The sequence below is a fragment of the Grampus griseus genome, assembly GCF_964374135.1.
Source record: "Grampus griseus genome assembly, chromosome: 14".
Classification (NCBI taxonomy): domain Eukaryota; kingdom Metazoa; phylum Chordata; class Mammalia; order Artiodactyla; family Delphinidae; genus Grampus; species Grampus griseus.
Genome location: NC_139008.1, coordinates 22247585 through 22269338, shown reverse-complemented (window position 1 = coordinate 22269338; position 21754 = coordinate 22247585). Strand labels below are relative to the sequence as shown.

At 44.6% G+C, this 21754-nt stretch overlaps 1 pseudogene across 1 annotated transcript; it reads left to right on the top strand.

Annotated features, from left to right (window-relative positions):
* On the top strand, positions 1 to 20207 carry LOC309832271 (acyl-coenzyme A synthetase ACSM5, mitochondrial-like; annotated as a pseudogene). The gene is made up of 8 exons: positions 1 to 204; positions 9201 to 9416; positions 13434 to 13644; positions 14317 to 14444; positions 17461 to 17588; positions 17674 to 17777; positions 19609 to 19729; positions 20100 to 20207. The product of its transcript is annotated as an acyl-coenzyme A synthetase ACSM5, mitochondrial-like (transcript).
* Positions 20208 to 21754: the final 1547 nt, after the last annotated feature.

Sequence of the window (21754 nt, the reverse complement as noted above, 5' to 3'; positions counted from 1 at the left end):
ATGCCCACCTTACAAGGTGGGGACCCATCCAAGAAGAAGGAGCGAGACTTGAGCTCAGGTGTATCTGAGCCCCATGCCTATGGGTCTAAACCAGGGGTCGCAAACTATGGCCTGCTGCCTCTTCTTATAAACACAGTGTTAGAGGATCACAGCCACGCCCGTTCCGTCACTATCGTCTATGGCTGCATTTACCGCAACCGCTGGGTGAAGTAGTTGCAACAGAGACCCTGTGTGGCCAGCAAAGCCAAAAATATTTATTATCTGGCCCTCTGCAGGAAAAGTTTGCTACCCTCAGGTCTAAAGCACAATAGCACACTGCCCTCATGCCCGTACCTCATATTCTGGACTTTGGAAGTGGTCACAGATGCTCAGATTTGCAAAGTCCACTATCAAAGCACAGCACCTCCCTCTGGAGGATGGGTGAGTGTCCTGTATCCCAGAGTAGTTGTGAGGATTCATAAGGAACTTGTGCTTTATTAGTACTTCTTTAACTTGGATTCACATTAAAATTCTCTGGGGAGATTTTAAGGCAATACTGATGCTCCTCTCACCCTAGACTATTAATTCAAAATTAAAGAAGACATACAGATGGCCAAGAGGCACATGAAAAGACGCTCAGCATCACTAATTATTAGAGAAATGTAAATCAAAACTACAGTGAGGTATCCCACTGATCAGAATGGCCATTATCAAAAAATCTAGCAACAATAAATGCTGGAGAGGGTGTGGTGAAAAGGGAACCCTCCTGCACTGTTGGTGGAAATGTAAATTGATACAGCCACTATGGAGAACAGTATGGAGGTTCCTTAAAAAGTGAAAAATAGAATTACCATATGACCCAGTAAGTGGTATCCCACTACTGGGCATATACCCTGAGAAAACCATAATTCAGAAAGAGTCATGTACCACAATGTTCATTGCAGCTCTATTTACAATAGCCAAGACATGGAAGCAACCTAAGTGTCCATTGACAGATGAATGGATAAAGAAGATGTGGCACATATATACAAAGGAATATTACTCCGCCATAAAAAGAAACAAAATTGAGTTATTTGTAGTGAGGTGGATGGACCTAGAGTCTGTCTTACAGAGTGAAGTAAGTCAGAAAGAGAAAAACAAATACCGTATGCTAACGCATATATATGGAATCTAAAAAAAAAAATGGTTCTGGTGAACCTAGGGGCAGGGCAGGAATAAAGACGTAGACATAGAGGATGGACTTAAGGGCACGTGGTGGGAGGGGGAAGCTGGGGCAAAGTGAGAGTAGCATCGACATATATACACTACCGAATGTAAAATAGTTAGCTAGTGGGAAGCAGCACATAGCACAGGGAGATCAGCTCGGTGCTTTGCCATGACCTAGAGGGGTGGGATAGGGAGGGTGGGAGGGAGGCGCAAGAGGGAGGGGATATGGGGATGTATGTGTGCATATGGCTGATTCACTTTGTTGTACAACAGAAACTAACTCAGTATTGTGAAGCAATTATACTCTAACAAAGATCTATTAAAAAAAAGTTGCTCAAGGTGGGGTCTAGATATCTGTAGGTTTTAAAAGCTCTCCAGATGATTCTTTTTTTTAACTTTCTATTTGGAAAATTTTGAACATACACAAAAATAGAATGCTATGGTATAACATACCCCCAAGGTAGCTCATCACTCAACCTCTGTTATTGTCATCACCAATCTTATTTCTTTTATACTCCCATCAACTCCCTGCCCTGGATTATTTTTGAAGCCAGTCCCAGGCATCATATTATTTCATCCATCAATATTTCATTATGAGTCTCTAAAAGATGAAGATTTTATAATAAAACATAACCACAACACCATTATCACACTTAACAAAATTAACTACAATTTCCCATAACATCAAATATCCAGACAGTAAACTCCTCTGATTATTTCATAAGTTTTAAGTTTGTTTAAATCAGAATCCAATTGAGATCCACGTATTGTCATTGATTGTCATGTCTCTTAAGCCTTCCAGGTAACTCTGTCCTGCAGCCTGTAGGCTGAGAACCACACGGTCAGATAAAATCAATACAGAGAGAGTTGAGATAAGGATGAAGTCGGTGGAGAGCCTGGTTTTCTGGAAAGACAAGTGGTACATATATATGATTCACATCTGCATTTCAGCCAAAGGGCTCACTACTGCTGAGCCCCACGGCCCACCAGGTAACATGACACTCGTTAGTCCTGGGTAAGTCTGGTACAGCGCAATGACTATTAGATGGAACTTTTGTTTCTAATATTAATTCACCTTTGTTGACTTGGGAGGAAACGCACAGCATAAGAGCTGTGAGTTGAGCTTATTCAGTGTCTTGTTGAGGACTATAGCCTAGGGGGACAGCCTCTCAGATGGCTCTGAGAAACTGCTCAGAAGGTGTAAGGGGGGAGGTCAGTATATACGTCATTTCGGTGAAGGAGTACATGCAATCAAACACACATCTCGGCAAGGAACCAAGGCCCTAGTTATTGGTTTTAGTGCTTTTCTAAGTATGGGAAGATGCAAGAAATTGTGTCCATAAAAATTTCTCCTGAAAATATCTAACTATCTGAAGTCCTGTTCTGCCGGTTTTCCCAGACCACAGAGGGCCTCATTCCTCATCTTTGCCCTGAACTCCTTTCAGGGTGCGTTTAAGGTCAGCCGCCGCAGTGACTAATGACGTAATTCTTGTGGAACTGGGTGGCGAGTGCCATTCTCCGGTTGGCACCTGTTTATTTGTTCATTGAATCATTTACTTGCAAAAGAAAGAGTCATCTAGAAGTTCTTTGCCTAGATGGAGACATCAAAGTACTAGAGAGTTAATTTTATTTTACAGAAAATCACTAGAATAACCACTTCTCAGTTATGTGAACCTAAGTTCTTTGCCTAGATGGAGACATCAAAGTACTAGAGAGTTAATTTTATTTTACAGAAAATTACTAGAATAACCACTTCTCAGTTATGTGAACATAAGGCAGCGAGGGCCACCCAGAACCTTCCTGCAACTGACTATCGGCGACCCCTTCCAAACCCCTTGACACACAGAATCTCTTGTTTGGCAGGGGCGGGAGGGATTTGCAAAAGTGCCAATAGGCCTTTCGGAAAGAAACCTCAAGACCTGAGGTTGTTAGACCCTCTCTGAGAGATCTGGATAACACTTGTCAGAGGGACGGGAAGCCTGGGCCTGGGGTCTCATCTCCAACTCTGGAGACCTGTGCTGCCGCGCCCTCCCCCCAACCCAGCGGGTGACCCAGCATCTGAGAGCAGCCGAGGCAGTGGAAGCTGCCCTACCACGCTCTCCCCTCACAGGTCTTTGACACAGGATTCCCAGGGACGCCTGGTCAATTCACGGGGAGGGAGAAGTGCGAGACCCCCCGAGAGGGAAGAGCCAGGTTTCCTGCTGGCTGGAAACACTTTCAGAGCCCCAGGTCTCACGGGATGGAGCTCGAGCCCCTTGAGCTGTGCAGAAAGCCCTCCACCATCAGACTATGCCCACTTCAGTCTTCCCAACTCCTGATCATTCATTCATCCACTCAATCACTCATTCGTTCGTTTGTTCATTCATCAAACATTTTTTAAGGTCTTCATGTGTGCTAAGTACCATTCTAGGTACAGAAGTGAACAAAACAGACAATAGTTCTTGCATCCATGGAGCTTATATTCTAGAAGAGGGAACAAGTGAATGAGATAGAAAGAATACTGAGTATGTCACATGCTGCTAAGTGCTAAGGAGAAAAAGTAAATCAGAGAAAATTTGAAAGGGATAAGGTGAGGGGGGTATTGACATTTTAAATAGGGTCACGTAGAAAGCCTCCCTCAGAAGCTGACATTTTACTGAAAGGAGCAAAGAAGTGAAATATTTGCCTTTGTGGGAACAGGTTGTAGATGTGGGGTGGCAGGGAGAGTAATCTCTCTGTCTCTGTCTCTGTCTCTCTCTCCCTCCTGCACTCTCTCCTGAAACTGACTGTGGCCACAGCGCCGTCCTACCTCATCACGGGGCTCCCGTCAAACTCCGGACCACATTCTGGCTCAACCCCTGGCACTGTTCCCTCAGCCCCACCTGGGCCCCTCTGTTCTCTGGGCCTGTGGACCTCAGTTCCCCCTGTACCTGCCCTTCTGGCCGGGCATCCCTTGCTGCCCCTCTGTGTCTCCTCAGGCACCGTCTGCCCCAGTCCCACAGATTCCAGAATCCTCCCCCCACCACCTACTCCAGGGGAGTGCTGTGATGGGAAACCTTTATTAATAAGACTGAGAATAAGAAGAGCTAACACGGAGAGGCTTCCTACCTGCCAACCAGTACACTGACCACTGAGTGTGTGCTGTCTCCACCAGCGTTCCATAGACAGGGCCCCTGTCCCAGCACCGCCGGCCCTCGTCCAGCTGGAGCAGTAGCCTCCTTTCTGATCCCTTTACTTATTCTCTTTGCTCCCCCAATTCAGTCCTCACACAGCAGTTAGCAATTTTCTTTTTAAACATAATGTAGATCACATTGCTGTCTTACTAAAAGGTCCATGGCTTGTCGTCTCAGACAACCCAACCCTGTGTGTGTTCTCTCTGGCCAGCTCTGGCCTCCACAGCCCTTTTTCCCTCTGACGCTGGCACTGCATTCTCTCCCCCCACTCACAGGGCACCAGGCATGCTGGTCTCCTTTCCTCTCCTCAAGCACATCCTGCCTCAGGGCCTTTGCCTCTGCCTGGAACCCCTTACCCTTATCTTCATTCAGCCTTTTCTGAAGTGTCCCGGTACAAACACCAGCAACTCAGAGGGGTCTCTCCAGGCCACTCTGTCTCCCCAACCTCAGCTTTGAGCACTGTCAGTCACATTACCCCTGCTTGCTTCCAATTTTGTATTATTATTTCTGAGTGCATCTTGTTTATATCTCTAACTTTTTAATATAAGAGCCTTTGTTCAGGGCTGTTTCCCCTCCTCCTAGAATGGTGCCTGGCCCAGATCTGGAGCTCGATGTATGTCGAATTAATGAATGAACAAATAACCTAAATAATCACACAAACCCCATGGTCTGTTTCAGTGGTTCTCAATCATGATTGTGCATTTCAATCTCCAAACACATTGGATTCAATTTCATTGATCTAGGGTCTGGTGAGTCTGGGCATCTTTTTCTTTTTTTTTTTTAAGCCCCCTTGGTGACCCTAATGTGTAGCCATTTATGCTGAAATTCACACTTAAATTTATAACCTTCTTGGCAGAAGGAAGGCTGCCAGGGCAGGGCCCTTCAGTCAGAATTGCCATTTTCACTCAAGCTCATACCTGCAGGAAGCCTGGTTTTTCTCAGGCCCACTGGGGCCAAGCCAGGGCCAGGGCAGCACACTCTGTGGCCCTTGAGGAGGGAAGTTCACGCCTGAAGAGCAGGCTTCTGGCTTCCCTTTGCGACCAGAGCAGGACCCGAAGGCAGCTGGGTGTAAATCTAGAGGCAGAAGTGGAGTCCCTTCCTGGACACACTGAGGCCAGAACATCCTCAGCAGCAATGTTCTGAGTTCTGGGGTTCTGGCCCTGGAGAAGAATAGGCCATTGTTGAGTAAGAGGGGGCCTTGCCCTGCCCATGCTGAGTGGGGGGAGGAGGGCTGGAGATCACAAGAAGGGCCAGAAACAAAACACACTATGGGGTCCTGGGTGTGGCATCAAAGGTGCCTACAGATTGGAATTTGGACGCCAGCTCTGTTCCTAAGCAGCTGTGTGGTCTCAGGCATGTCACTCATGCTTTCTAAGGCTCAGTTTCCTCCCCAGTAAAATGGCATACAACACCTAGGAGGACTGTTAGACGAGATGATACACGCAAAGTGAGTAGCATAGTACCTGCAAGGCAGGAAACCCTGTCCCAGTAATCATTTACACCATGCGCACATGTATCAAACCAGCACAGAATAAGAATATACAACTGCATTTGTCAGCCATCACTCAATAAAGCTGGAAAAAATAAAAACATGTTTTAAAATATACTGAGGGCTTCCCTGGTGACACAGTGGTTAAGAATCCGCCTGCCAATGCAGGGGACACGGGTTCGAGCCCTGGTCCGGGAAGATCCCACATGCCACGGGGCAACTAAGCCCATGCGCCACAACTACTGAGCCTGCGCTCTAGAGCCCGCGAGCCACAGCTACTGGAGCCCGCACGCCTAGAGCCCGTGCTCCACAACAAGAGAAGCCACCGCAATGAGAAGCCCGCGCACCACGAGGAAGAGTAGCCCCCGCTCGCCGCAACTGGAGAAAGCCACGCAAAGACCCGACGCAGCCAAAAATAAATAAATAAGATAAATTTATAAAAAGTAAAAGAAAACATACTGAATGTTAGAAAGTGATAAATCCTGGGGAGGAAGGTCAAGCAGAGAATGGCGGGCAGGAAGTGTCAGATGGGAGAGGGTTCCACTTTCGATGAGGCAGTTGGTTGAAGGTCCATGAGCTGAGCCCTGTGGGTGGCAAGGCAGTGAGCCATGTGGATGGAGCGTCCTGGCGGAGGAGCCCGCAAGAAGGCCTGAACCCGTGCTGGCTGGAGCCGGCCTGAAGGGCCACCTGAGAGCCTCTTAATATTCAGAAACTTTGCAGGCCGGTTGTTAAACTTTGGTAAGTTGAAACTGGTAGGAATCAAAACTGGCCATGGTGGGAACTTTTAACCGTAGATACTGGCAAACACTACAAGTCACTTGTGCAGTTTTTGTTCTCAGAGAAGCACTTTACCAACAACCCCATCCCAAGCCAGGACTTCAAAGCCACAGGGAGACCACTGTGGCTGCAGCCCAGCGAGCCAGGTGACAGCTGTCTTCCAGACTTTGCCTTTGAGCGACACAAGGAGCCAGAGGAGACTCTGTTCTTTTTAGTAGCTTTATTTAAGTATAATTTACGTATCAAAAATTCACTCATTTCAAGTGTACAATTATTTGTATCCCTATTAATTTCTTTTACTAAGTTTACAGAGTTGTGCAGCTCTGACCACACTCCAAATTTAGAACATTTCCAACAAAGAGATTCCTGTGCCCATTTGCTCCAGCCAACTGCCAATCTACTTCCTGTCTCTAGAGGGTTTTGCACAGAAAAGGGATGTGATTTGATTTATATTATTGTCACTGTTGTCTCCTTTCTGCTACAATATAATAAAGTTCCTGTTCTCTTTTTGGATTAGATGATGACCTGAATTTTCAGGGAAAATATCCCCTAGGTCCGGACCCCCAGCAGGCGCTGGGGCTGGAGTACTATCTCCCAGGTGGCGGGGCCGTGCCCGCTGGCTCAAGTGTGCTGACCAGCTGAAGCCACGTGGCCCCTGCTGGCTTCGGGCTCTGCCTTCTCTTGGCTGCGTTTGGGGCCAAAGTTCCCGAGGGAGACTGAGTTAGCAAATTGCCTTTACTGGCGTTCCCAGGAGCCCGAATGTTTACAGGCATTAAGGCCTGCATTCAGCTGAAGCAAAACCTAGAAGTCTTCTCACTTCCTGGGTTCAAGAACAAGGCACTGTGGAGAGAAATCCTTCAGCAGGGGGTGTCAGCTGCCCCTGAGGCCTTTCCTGATTAAGCCTGAAGAGGACAGGGCCTGAAATGGCGCTGCGCACTTGGGAAGGAGGACTGGGATTCTAATTATCTGCTGTCAAGGGGCCCCCAGAATCCAGGAGTGAAAGGCAGAGGAAAGGGCTTGGGGCAGAGTTCAGGAGAGGTGAGGGGTTGGGGAGGGAGGTGAGGGAAAGGAAGTCCTGCCTCACACGCCGACCCCTGTTGCAGGGCTGGTGGCCACAGCAGAAGCTGGGGTCTAGCTTTCTGGGAGGTGAGACCTGGAAGTCCCTTTTCCCCTCCAAGCCTCACTTTATGTATAAAATAGAGAATATAACACATCATACAGTTGTTATGAGGATTTAAGGAAAATATAAAGCACTTTTCAAATGCTTAATACACAGTAAGCCTTCAGTAGATGACAGTTATTATTGCTTTTCCCGTTACCATGACACATTATTATTGTTGATTATTGTCTTCGTCTGTTTGGGCTGCTAGAACAAAAATACCGTATACTGGGTGGTTTAAACAACATTTGTTTCTCACAGTTCTAGAGGCTGGGAAGTGCAAGATCAAGGCACCGTGGGCAGATTGGTGTCCGGTGAGGGCGTGCTTCCTGGTTCAGAGCTGCATCCTCAGCAAGAAGAAGCAACAGGGAGCTCTCTGGGGTCTCTTTCATAAGGACTCCACCCTCATGACCTAATCGCCCACCAGCAGTCCAGCCTCCTCACACTATTGCATTGGGGGTTAGGATTTAACATACGAATTTGGGGGGGGACACAGACATTTAGTCCATGGCATTTATTACTCCCATATTCTATTATTATTATTACCAAGAGGAACTTGGCGGAAAGAAACTGGGGAGACAGTCCCGAGGCCACTGCTTCGCTTCTCAAACTTGAACGTGCTCGGCTCACCTGGAGTTCCTGTTAAAATGCAGATTCTAATTCCACAGGTCGAGGGTGGGGTCTAAAGTTCTGCCTTTGTAACCTGTTCCCAGGTGACGCTGAGGTCCTTGGTCCCTAGGCCACACTCTGAAGAGCCGGGCACTATAACTTCTCTGTCCAATACAGTAGCCACTAGCCACGTGGAGCTCTTGAGCATTTGAATGGGGCTGGTCTAAACTGAAGTGTGTCTGTAAGTGTAAAACGCACATTGGATTTCAAAGAATTAAGAACAACAACAACAAAAAATGTAAAATAATTTCTCTAATAATTTCTGATATTGATTACATGTTGAAATTATAGGATATAGCTAGTTAAATAAAATGCATTATAGTGAATTTCACCTGTTTCTTTTTACTTTTTTGAATGAAACTAGCAGAGAATTGTGTATTACACGAGTACGTGTGGTTCGCATCACATTTCTTCTGGAGAGTGCTGCCCTGGAGTCCTCTTTCGCATTGTCAGGCCAGTTCAGGATTCGCTAAAGGCTTTTGGAGGGATTCGCTTTGAAGGACTGAGCCTTGGGAAGCAGGCTCTGAGTTCCTGCGCTCAGATCCACAGAGATCCACGGGCAGCAGAGGTGGAAGGGCTAGACCTCATGTCCAGGGAGGAGAAATGATCAAAATCACACCATGCAACTCAGACTAAAGCCCAGGACTCTGCTCTACAAGCCGATATGTGCCGTGCTCACCCTAGGGCTGACCACAAGCTTCTCTCCAACCTCAGAGTCTCCCTGAAGCCCAGAATTCACGACGATGCTCTCTCTCCTCTTTGGTGATAGGCAGGAGGCAACACGAGGCTATGGCTCAGAGGACTGGTCCTCCAGGCTCTGAGAAATGCCTGGGGTATCTGTGTGTCTCATGGGCAGCTGCCACCTCTACCTGTCCCTCAGAAGATTGTGGCCACCTGGGAAATCATCAGCCTGGGCAGACAGCCAGTGCCTGAGTACTTCAACTTTGCCCATGATGTGCTGGACGTGTGGAGTCAGCTGGAAAGAGTGAAGCTCACTGTGTCCCAGGGTCCATCTTTTTTTTTTTTTTTAATTTATTTATTTATTTATTTATTTTTGGCAACATCGGTTTTTCGTTGTTGTGTGTGGGCTTTCTCTAGTTGTGGTGAGCAGGGGCTACTCTTCATTGCGGTGCGCAGGCTTCCCACCGCGGCGGCCCCTCCCGTCGCAGAGCACGGGCCCTAGGCGCACGGGCCCCAGCAGTCGTAGCACGCGGGCTCAGTAGTTGCGGCTTGCGGGCTCCAGAGCACAGGCTCAGCAGCTGCGGCGCACGAGCCCAGCCGCTCCACGGCACGTGGGATCCCCCTGGACCGGGGCCCGAACCCACGTCCCCCGCACCGGCAGGCGGACTCCCAACCACTGTGCCACCAGGGAAGCCCCCAGGGTCCATCTTGAGCATCAGATTCCGTCCACGCTTGGGCACCCCAGTGAGACTCAGGGCTACAAGACATGTGGACATTTTGACTTGGGAGTTTCTCAAGTCCTAAAATTTAAACTGTTAGCATTTAACCTTAGAAGAACAATTATGACCAAGTCTTTGAGCCTTAGACACCCTTGCCCAATCGCTACTGTGTCTCACATTCCTGAGCCCAGATCACACAGGGAGAGAGTTACGCCCCTTTTGATTCCCTTCCGATCATTCGAGCAAGTGAAGGAGAAAGTTTTGTATGACTCCTAGTCTGTTTTCAGTATCTTCCTCACGTCACGCACATCCCTTTTAAATAAGGAGAGAGCTTGGCTAAGGCTCAAGGCTTTTCACAGATCACAGCAGATACACAGAATTGAATTCAGATGATCTCTATTTCTTCGGGTGTCTCTGTGCATTTGCTTCCTTCTTCATTTTCCCTTCCTTATGTGTCTGTTGTGCCTCTCTCCGAATTCTATGTTAAAGGTACTTTTTATTTGTAGTAGGAGAATATAAACTTTATCTCAAAGAAATTTATTTATGTTAATTTTAAGAAGAGCTTGTTTTTAAAAAAAGATGAGACAAGTACTACTGTGAGTAGATGTAATAACAGTCTACTGTTAGTGGATATGGTAAAATTCATGGAGGTGGTGTGAGAATGACTGAGATGTAAAAGCAAGCTTTGCTAGCAAGTAGATGTGGTTCATCCGCTTGAAGTGTGACCTTGAGCAAATCCCTAGGCTCCTTGGATCTCAGTTTTCTAACCTATAAAAAGGGACTCATGCCATTTGGAGCTGTGTGAATTAAATGAGAAATAAGAGATGGAGTCGGGGAGCTCCTTTCCTGTCTACAGAGTGTAAGCAGAGCAAGCCTACACTAGGCTCATCCTTAGAAGACTTCTTCTAATGAAAAAAATCAAACAGACAGGGTTAAGTCAGAAAAAAGGATGGAATAAGGACTTTCGAAAATTTTTCTTCTCCAAAATAGCAGCAATAAAAACCTTAGAAAAGTGGTCATAATCAACTTTTCAGAACTCTAGAAACTAGCCAAAGGCTAGAGTAATCCAGGAAATATTTATTAAAGAAAAACTTGTTACGATTTTGGTGTATCTCAGTGAGCACACCCCTGAGATATTACCTCATTATGTAAAAGTGACATATCCTTCATGACTATTCTGACAGAAGTTTAAAACACATCTGATGTTTGACTTTCAGGAACAAAGAACTGACAGAAAATAATAGCCTCTATATTATGCATGCATTTAAAAGCTTACCTGAAGTCTGCCTTTTATAAAGGAATAGTATGAATAAGTAGAACTGCACTTTTAAACCCTTAATTGCCATTAAGGCAGAAATTATAAAGTTGCAAAAAAATGACAATACATCCCAAAGTGATCTACATACTCAATGTAAGCTTTACAAAAATTCCAGTAGACCTCTTTGCAGAATAGACAGTCTTGTCCATAGAGTCCTGTGGAAATGCAAGGGACCCATAATAACCAAAACAATCTTGAAAAAGGAACACAAAACTGGTATATACACACTTCCTCATTTCAAAGCCTACTACGAAGTTACAGTAATCAAGACTGTGTGGGAAAAAGAAAAGAAGGCAATGTGGTACTGGCATAAAGATTGGCATGGATGAATGAGATAGACTTAAGAATCCAGAAATATACCCATAAATCTATGGTCAATCGGTTTTCAACAAAGGTGCCAAGAAAATTCAATGGGGAAAGAATTGTCCTTCCAATTAATGGTGCTGGCACAACTGGATATTCACATGCAAACAATGAATGTGGTCCCTACCTCACACTGCATACAAGAATTAACTCAAAAATGGATCAATGACCTAAATGAAGGAGCAAAAACTATAAAATTCTTAGAAGAAAATATAAGTGCATATCCTGAATTAGGTAATGGTTTCTAAAACATAAGCAATGAAAGACAATAAATAAATCAAACTTCATGAAAATGTCTAGTATTTGTAGATCAAAGTGAAAAGATAGCCCACAGAATGGGAGAAAATATTTGCAAATCACATATCTGATATACATATATAAATCATATATATGTACACACCTATATATATGTTGCACATATCTGCAATATATAAAGAATTCAAACTCAACAATAAAAAGATAAATAACCCAATTAAAATATTGGCTTAGGATTCAAATAGGCACTTCTCTAAAGAATATAAACAAATGGCCAATATACACATGGCAAAATGCTCGACATCTTTATTCATTAGGGGAATAAAATCCCAACCACAATGAGACACCACTTCACACAGAGTGACACAGTTAAAAACAAAAACAAAACAGAAACAAAAAAGTGTTAAATAAAAGAAATAAACAAAATAAAACAAACGAACAAAAACAAACAAAAAGTGTTTGCTAGGGCTTCCCTGGTGGCACAGTGGTTGAGAGTCTGCCTGCCTATGCAGGGGACATGGGTTTGTGCCCAGGTCTGGGAAGATCCCACGTGCTGCAGAGGGCCATGGCCGCTGAGCCTGCGCGTCCAGAGCCTGTGCTCCACAACGGTAGAGGCCACAACAGTGAGAGGCCCGCATACCGATAAAAAAAAAAAAAGTGTTTGCTAAGAAAGGTTAGCAAAGATGTAGAGAAATTAGAACCCTCATACATTGCTGGTGGGAACGTAAAATGGTACAGATGCCGTGGAAAACAGTTTGGCAATTCCTCAAAAAGTTAAACATAGAGTTATCGTATGACCTAGCATTATGCTCCTAGGTGTATATCCAAGAGAACAGAAAACATATGTGCACACAAACACTTATACACAAATGTTTATAGCAACATTATGGAAGTGGAAGCAACCCTAATGTCCATCAGCTGATGAATGGACAAACAAAATGTGGTCTACCCATACAGTGGAATATTACTCAGCCATCAAAAAGAATGTAACACTGACACATGCTGCAACATGGATAAACCTGAAAACATTATGCTAAGTGAAAGAAACCAGCCACAGAAGGCTACATATTGTATAATTCTATTCATGTCAAATATCCAGAAGAGGCAAATCCTTACAGAAAGTAGATTAGTGGTCGCCAGGGCCTCGGTAAGGAGAGAACAGGGTGTGACTACTGATCTGTGAGATAGCTCCTTTTAGGATAATGAAAATGTTCTGGAGTTAGATGGTAGTGATGGTTACATAACTCTGTGAATATACCAGAAACCCTTGAACTATGTGCTTTAAGATGGTGAATTTTATGGTAGGAGAATTATATCTCAATTTTAAAAAAGGGAGGACACAACAGTATAAATTTTAGTCTATCTTTTGCATTAAAAAGATGGTAGGGAGAAAAGAATATACTTGACATTTGCCTAAAGAAACACTGGAAGGATTTGCAAGAAACTAATAATATTGGTTACTCATGGAGACAGGTGAAGTGGGGAGCAGGTGGATAGGCACAACGGCGGAAGAAGACTTCTCAAAGCATATCTTTTCATATTTTGATTTTTGAACCCTGTGAATTTAATAACTGTTGTAAAAATAAAATTAAATTTGAAAAACAACAGCAAGTAAACAAAATTCCTCACCAATGGTTTCTACTTTTTTGCCAATACCGCTGCCTAGGCTGGGCACCGGCCCCCAATCCCTGCCTTCTGATGGGTCAATGGCATGGGAGCAGAGGTCAAGGGGAGCTTTGAGGAGTTGGGGAAGCAGTCCAGGAAGGCAGCTAACGTTCTGGGGGGCACGTGTGGCCTGCAGCCTGGAGACAGAATGATGCTGCTGCTTCCTCAGCTCCCAGAGTGGTGGCTGGCCAGTGTGGCTTGTATGCGGACAGGTCAGTGAGCAGGGCTGAGACTCCCAGTTGGGGCTGACACAACCTGCCCGAGCTTTGGCAGCACCCACAAGGTTTGGGAGATGGAGGAAATTGAACCCCATGTGGCGTTTTGTTTACTTCCTCTTTGCCCAACAATCACAAACTTGTTTGTGTACAGGGGCCAGATAGCACTGTAATTGATTAAAACAGGCTGGTGTGAGGCAGCAGGGAGTGCTGAGGACTGCGCTGAACTGGAGCTCACATGCCTCACCCAGCAGGGACCACCACTCCTCCAAACTCCAAACGCACGTTTCCATGTGTGAATGAGGGCCAGTGTTTCCAGAACTTCTGATTTTTGTAATTAAAAAAACTTGGATTTTTATGGAAAGAAACCTTCCGGTCTTTTAATGTTGACAAATAAATAGACTTTTTAGGGCTTCCCTGGTGGCACAGTGGTGGAGCGTCCGCCTGCTGATGCAGGGGACACGGGTTCGTGCCCCGGTCCGGGAAGATCCCACATGCCGTGGAGCGGCTGGGCCCGTGAGCCATGGCTGCTGAGCCTGCGTGTCCGGAGCCTGTGCTCTGCAACGGGAGACGCCACAACAGTGAGAGGCCCGCGTACCGCGTACAGAAAACAAAAACACAAAACAAACTCTGCTGACATGGTTCTCGGTCCTGGATGCTCATTAGTAGCACCTTGGAAGCTTCAACCATTCCTGGTCCTCAAGCTCCACATCAGTGAGAGCCAACTTCCTGAGAATGTGCGTCAGCTCCCGGGTGATCGAAACGTGCAGCCGAGCTTTACAGAAACTCCATCCGCTGTATATACTGAGCCATCGATCAGCAACAATACTGGAAGGAGCAGATAAAAGTCAGTCCGTTTGTTTTTGAAATGCTGTATATGTATTTTGTGGCTTTTCTGTGATTACAACAGAAATACTCTTTCATGGTATTTTATTGAAAGTCATAGAAATCTACCTACGAAACAATGACAATAACAACATCGTAATTCCATCAAGCAGAGATAATGTGAAAATTTAAACGTATTTTCTTCTAATCACTTTTGTAGGTGAAAGTAAATCCTTGACTTCCCTGACGAATTTATTCCTTATTCACTGAGTGCCTACTTCATGCCACTAAGTATACAGCACTGGACAGGAAAGAAAAGACCCTTGTCCTCATAGAGCTTAAATACAGGATCTCTCTGGTCTGTGATCATTACATTGAGAGAGTCAAGTTGTAAAGTTAGTTGCTAAAAAGAACGTTTGTTTTCTTCAACTTTTTCTTTTCATCACTAGCACCAGGTGTTACTTTTCTTTCTGGGTCATTTTTAACTAAGAAAAAAATATTAAATCTCTTCATGAGAATCATGGAACATTGATAGAGATTGTCAGGCCACAGTTGCTCTGTGAATGCTGAGTGGTCAGTAGGACTGACCAGGTAAGCTCATTCCCCCCTCATTAGCATATACATTCCATATAGCTGAGATTGCACACGTCAATTAATGTGCCTATTTCAACTTTATACCCAGTATAAGGAATCTACTTATTTTCCTATGGAAACAAACTGTCAAATGCACAGATGTTCAATACAGTGTTGTTTATAACAGATGAAAAAGGTGGAGGTACTCTCTGAATTTCTAACAGTGGGAAATTAGTTATATAAATGACATTATAGCATTGTATATTAAAAAAAAAAGAAGAGAGAGAAAGAGAGAAAAAGAAGAAAAGGAAAGGGAAAAGACGAAAAAGAATCCAAATTTCTAATAACATGAAAGTGTTTAAATAAATAATATAGCCACACAGGGTAATATTATGCAAATATTTTACATTTCATTACACTTTTTTATTCTTGTGAGGAGATGTTCGTGATTGTTTATGATTGTTAACTGAGGTAAAACTGGATTGTAGAAATACATGTAGAGAACATTTTGTATTCACACAAATGTGTATATGCATAAAATCACAGATAAGCCATGAAAAGGTCCCATACACAGATCAAATTTTTAGCCTTGATTATCTGAGTAGTGAGACAGATCCTTTGTCATCCTTCATCTTTATTTTCTATTTATTCTATAAGAGATATATAATTGTATAATACAGAAATGATACATTTTTTAAATGAAATCTACGCAAGCAGAGGGTCCTCAGGTACAGTTTCATACATAATTGGCACCATACCACAACTTTGTACTCCGCACTTTTTAACATTAAGTTACGTCACACGTCTTTTTTGTGGCACTAAGTATTTTGGGAAAAATTCATTTTCTACGGCTGCTTAGAGCTCCCCCAATTTGGGGGTGAATATGGTTATTAAGCTTTGTGTAGCACGTTCCCTTCTGAGGGCCTTGGCTCTGCTGGGGGCACTTTGAATACATCTCCCAGTGCCCAGCCTGACAACAAGCGTCATCACCCTGAGAAAGTTAGAGCCTTATCCACAAAAACATTATCATAAGTCTCAATATCTAGTAGAGCAAGTCTCTCCTTCTTACTCAACTTCTTTAGAAACGTTTTACCTATTCTTGGTCCTCTGTTCTTTCATATACACTTTAGAATCAATTTGTCAAGTTCTGTGGATCTGTTAGCATTTTAGTTGGAGATGCAGTGTTTATAGATCAATTTGGGGAGAATTAACATCGTTATGATATTAAGTGTATCTTTTCACTTATGTATATCTTCTTTAATGTTCTGTAGAGTTTTACATTTTCTATGTATGCTTCTTACAGATTTTGTGCTAGATTTATTTTTAGGTATTGACAGCATAGCTTTTTTCTTTATTTTTCAGAATGCGTTTTTAAAATTAAAGTATCATTTACATGCAATGAAATGCCCTTATGTTAAATATACGGGTCAATGACTTGACAAATGTATATATACCTATGTAACCATCACCACATCAAGTTATAGAACATCTTTTATCACCCCCAAAAGTTCCCTTGTGCCCCTTTGCAACCAATCCCTAGGGCTCAGGCAATTGCTAAATTGTTTGTTGTCATGAAGATTAATTTTGCCTTTTGTTAAAAAAAGAACTTCATGTAAATGGAATCAAAGTATTCATTGGTTTGTGTCTGCTTTCTTTTACTCAGTGTAACATTCTTGAGATTCATGTGTGTTGCCGCCTGTTCCAGTAATTTGTTTCTTTTTCTTACTGAGCAGTAGCTTTACTCAAAGCTTTGAGAATCAGAGTTTGGTGTCGTACCTCTTTCCCCTACCCTTGCTCTCGGCCAGCCACTCCCGTTCTATCTTCAGTGATTGTTGTGCACAAAGAGCATCAGTGTGCTCTTTTATCCTAAGAAACAGAGCCAATAGCCATGTGCCCACCCACCTGCATGCAAGTATGCTGCCTAGACCCTTCTACGGATGGCAGTGGGCGGCTATCCTTAATCATTTCCTGGCAGCTTCCTTCCAGTTAAAAGAGGGAAAACCCATATATACACTACCAAACATAAAATAGATAGCTAGTGGGAAGCAGACGCATAGCACAGGGAGATCAGCTCGGTGCTTTGTGACCACCTAGAGGGGTGGGATAGGGAGGGTGGGAGGGAGGGAGATGCAAGAGGGAAGAGATATGGGAACATATGTATACGTATAACTGATTCACTTTGTTATAAAGCAGAAACTAACAACAACAACAAAAAACTATATCTGTGATGTGAACCTGAAAAAAAAAAAAAAAAGAGGGAAACCCCACAGATTCATGGCTCCCTGTCCAGTGGGGACTTCTAGCCACTGGACTTCCTGTTGAGGGGTCCCCAGCCTTCTGCATGGGGCTGCTCAGGCCATGTGTCCTGAGTGACTGTGCCCAGATGGCCCTTCATGGGCTCACTGTGAATTTCAGGACAATTCTGAGAAGCCAGCAGCATCAGAGCGAGGAGACTTTTACATCACAGGGGACTGAGCCCACGTGGACAAGGATGGCTACTTTGGGTTCATGGGAAGAAATAATGATGTGATCAGTTCCTCAAGGTCAAGTTGTCTGCTCTTTCCTTCTCCCTTTGAAGCTTCATGGGAGAGGAGAGGACACTTGGAAGAGTTTGTTTTTCTCTTGCAGCTACCGGCTTGGGCCCGGTGAAGTGGACAGTGCACTTGCTGAGCACCCAGCCGTCCTGCAGTCTGCTGTGGTCAGCAAGCAGCCTGGACCCCCTCAGAGGGGAGGTAACTAGTGCAATCAAGAGCATTACTTCCTGGTTCTTTGCCTATTAGCACCCAGCAGAGTAAGCTGGAAGGCCCAGATTCCCCCATATCTCACCCCATCCAGGTACCACTAAGTCTGAAATGCCACCATCAGACAGACACACATTCCTTTTGGTTAAGCATTGCCCTCACATCTTTAGAGATACAAATATGCTCTAGAGGGACACCATGGGAAGATATCAACACTTTGGTGTCAAGTGGACACGGTACTGTGTCCAAAAGGGGCTATTAGGTGGGAGATGTTAGTGGCAGGTGCTGGCTTTGTTATCCACCCTGTCCAATAAAATGTTCTTTTCCATTTGCAGATAAAGATGTAGTGAGCACACCAAACATGGTTGCTGATGGCTCTAACCTGGGAGGGATAACTAACTTGAGGGATGACAAAATAAGTATCTAAAGTGACCTTGATATGTCAGAAACAAGGACCACATTTAATAAGATGGCTTTTCTCAGGAGAAATGGAAATTCCTTCCCGTGGGTCCCAGAAGAACAGACAGTATGAGAGAAATAAGCTCATAGGCAGACCTACGAACTTTTCACCGGCTGTAAATCCAACATAACCCTAAAGTATAACATAGTTACCCTATGAAAGTCAGTGCAAGATCGAGCTGCATTTTCAGAAGCCTCAGGGCAGAGGAGTGATTTGCAAAGTCTGGGCCCTGGACTGCTCACAGCTGCGTCTTCTGGGATTTTTGTTTAAAATGTAGATTTCTAGACCTAAAGTGAGACTTGCTGAATCAAAGGGACTGGGAATGCAGCCTTAAGGAATCTTCATTTTGACCAGAAGCCCCTAGCCAACTGATTCCGACGTCCACTAAATTTGGGCCACTAATATAGAGGGAGCGGGGTGAGAATCCCATCTATGGGGGAGAGAAATTGTGCCTGGAAAAGTATGCCTAGTCCTGCATGGCTCACATTAACTGGGGCCATGACAAATGGCTTGTGCTGAAAGTTAAGCCAAGTCTAATGCTCAGAACAGAGACTGGCTCGTAGGAAGTGTTCGATAAATGCTTGGGAGTTTTAGCAGTAAGAGAAAGCCCTTCCTAAAAACCAGATCTATCTGAACATGAAATGGTAGTGAGATGCCCACCACTGGGAAGTATGCAAAGACAATGAACCACCATTTAGGTGTTGTTGACAGAGTTGTATGCTGGCCTTGGAACTCTTCCATTCCTGTCAGAAACCATGTTCTGTTGTACCTGAGGTTGGGACTATTTCTCTTCCTTGGCAGGAGGCAACCTGCAAGACAGATGTGGGCAGAGAGAGCCAAGGTGCGGAACATCCCTCAGGATGCCTGAAACAGCTGTGCAGCAAAATGCTTGCTGATTGCAAACACTCATACCTGCAGTCTCAGAAAGACCCACCTCCCCTTGCAAGTGGTACACATTTTCCCCCAATCCTGCCTGTCCAAACCTGTACCTAGCTGCCTTCCTAGTCAGGAAAACCTATACGTAATGAACCCTAAGGAGTTTGTGAATCTCCTCTCTCCAAAGTATTGGCATCTTAAGGGAAGCATGTTGGCTTCTAACTGTGCCATTTCAGGTATGGGGAAGAGTTTGGAAAATAGGATTCTAAAATCACTCCATAAAAGCCATAACTCCCAATAGTTGATCCCGGAAAGGCAGGCAACAGAAAAAAACTGGTATCCAACTGGCTGAGTCCAAGTCACTGGTAGAACTTCCATGTTGGGCTGGTAAGCGTGAGCACTTATTCACAAGGCTAGGCTAAGGAGAAAAGAGCTGTTACATGAGGCCTGATTCTTTGTTTTCTGTTTGTTTGTTTTTTCCAACAGGTGGTAAAGGCATTTATAGTCCTTTCTCCAGCCTATTCCTCACATGATCCAGAGAAACTAACCCAGGGACTCCAGGAGGACGTGAAAAGGGTGACTGCTCCGTACAGGTACCCCAGGAAAGGTAAACATCTGCGGGTTCTAGGACTGAATAAGCTGGGAAATCAAAGGGGCACATGCTCCCTGGGCTCCCACTCAGGATCAGGCACTGGGAGGATGAAGACACGAATAACCCTGGCTGCTGCCTCAGCCCTGTCTCCCTGTTTCTTCACTGGGCCTTCCCCATAGCACATTGTGTTCCCACTCTAAGAACTGACATAAAGGAGATTCAGTTGGTGGTATTGAAACACTGCTGGAAAGAGCATGTGCTCCAGGCTAGCTGTTTTCATTGTTGCCGTTTGGGGAAAACCATGAATCATGGAGGCTTTCCAGTAACGTCGAAAGGCTTTCTGTAGAATGATAATTTCAAAGTGTTTTTGTTTTATGGTCACTAGATGGGCTTTGTTTCAGAACTGCCAAAGACGGTTTCTGGCAAGATCCAAAGGAGTAAATTGAGAAGACAAGAGTGGGGAGATAAGAGGCAGCCCCCAAAAGGCCCATAGACCTCTGAAGCTTCTAAAAGGAACTGGTGGGATCACTGGTTAGTCCCCAGTTGGAGCATCATCCCTTCAACCCTGTAGACATCAAAGGCTTTCAGTTTCCAAATGAGCTTCTCCAGAATCATTGGATGACCCTGGAAGAGAGCAGAGAACATCTGCTCTCTTCTGAGATGCTGCTTTTGTTTCGTTTTGTTTTGTTTTTTGTGGTACGCGGGCCTCTCACTGTCGTGGCCTCTCCCGTTGCGGAGCACAGGCTCCGGACGCGCAGGCTCAGTGGCCATGGCTCACGGGCCCAGCCGCTCCGTGGCATGTGGGATCCTCCCGGACCGGGGCACGAACCTGTGTCCCCTGCATCGGCAGGCGGACTCTCAACCACTGCGCCACCAGGGAAGCCCCTGCTCTCTTCTGAACCCAGAGTTCAGAGCCACTGCCTGGTCTAGCAAGTGTTTGGTGGCTTGACTTCCCTGGATATTTGGAGACATCCTCAGCAGCTGCCCCCTGGTCTTACTTCCTAAGAACGTTCAGCTGGCCCTCCAGAGGACAGGTCACCAGAGTGTCGGGGCACTTGTGATCTCACTCGCTGCCAGGGGGAGTGTAACCACTTGGCCCTTTTGATGAAGCTATTTGGTAATCATATCCAGTGCCATAAAAACTGGTCATACCTTTTAATTCAGAAACTCCATCTTTGGGAATCACTACAAAAGAAAGTATTCAAAATATGTTTCCTGTAGCATTGTTTAAAACAGTGGGAAAAAATGGGGGAAAAAAATTAATGCCTAACTAATAGGGCAATGATTAACTAAAGTGTGATAGGTTAACTCAATAACATATTATGTGGTCATTAAAAATACATGTTGGGGAAAACTTGAGCCAAATTAATTTTAAATCAGTATAAAAATAATATGTGTAGAGTGGAGAACCACACTTGGAAATGTAAAGGAAACTCTACAGATGGAAAAAAGACTGGAGGGAGATACACTAAAATGTTAATAGTAATTTTCCTGGGTATTGAAAATAATGGATGATAGATTTTTCCTTTCCTCTACATTTCTCTATTTTCCAAATTTTCTCAGTAAGTATATTTAACTCTTTTAATGAAAAAATTATTTTAAAGAAATAATCACCCAATACCGTACTCTGACTCATGTCTTGTCCTTCCTTCACACACCAACACATCAACTCCAAATACTAGTGTGTTATGTCTCACCCAGGAAAGATACAGGGACCTGAAGCCATGTCTCAGGAGCCCAGAAACAGAGAGGGGTGACTCTGGGCCGCTGAGACCAGCCATGCAGAAAAGAACAGATGGAAACTGACCCTACTGCTGCTTATCCAACTCTTAGCACTTCCATTCACTCATCGACCAATATTTATTGAGTGCCTACTCTGTCCCAGGCTCAGAGAACACAGTGATAAGCAAAGCCGACCAGTCCTTTCCTGTATTAGTCTGCTCAGGCTGCCATAACAAAGTACCACAGGCTGGGCAGCTTTAATAAAAGAGACTTATTCCCTCAGTTCTTGAGACTGTAAATCCCAGGTCAGGGGCGTTG